A 316-nucleotide genomic window follows, 5' to 3' on the forward strand; every position below is an offset into this window, starting at 1 on the left:
GCAGATTTGAGGTTGCCTGGGTGTGCTGTGGCAGGCCCTTTGCATTTTGGCGCTTGTATTGTGTCCGAGGGACAGGATCATGACTGCCTGTGTAGTCTTTTCGAGCCCCTGGGGTCCTCTGTGAGAGTGACTGAGGCAGGACGTGTTTGTGGTTGGTTGCAAAGGCTCAGTTTGGCTAAAGAGCTTGTTGTAGGAAGCCGGGCCCCTCTGAGCAGCCTTGGTGCAGAGTATATGATCTAGGAGGGTAGTCAGCTGAGGATCAGGGGTCTGGCAGGCAAAACAGCACACCCCTCACTTCCTGGTTCCTCTGAGCACA

The sequence above is a fragment of the Crocuta crocuta genome, unplaced genomic scaffold (genome assembly GCF_008692635.1).
Source record: "Crocuta crocuta isolate KB4526 unplaced genomic scaffold, BGI_CrCroc_1.0 scaffold943, whole genome shotgun sequence".
Taxonomy (NCBI): domain Eukaryota; kingdom Metazoa; phylum Chordata; class Mammalia; order Carnivora; family Hyaenidae; genus Crocuta; species Crocuta crocuta.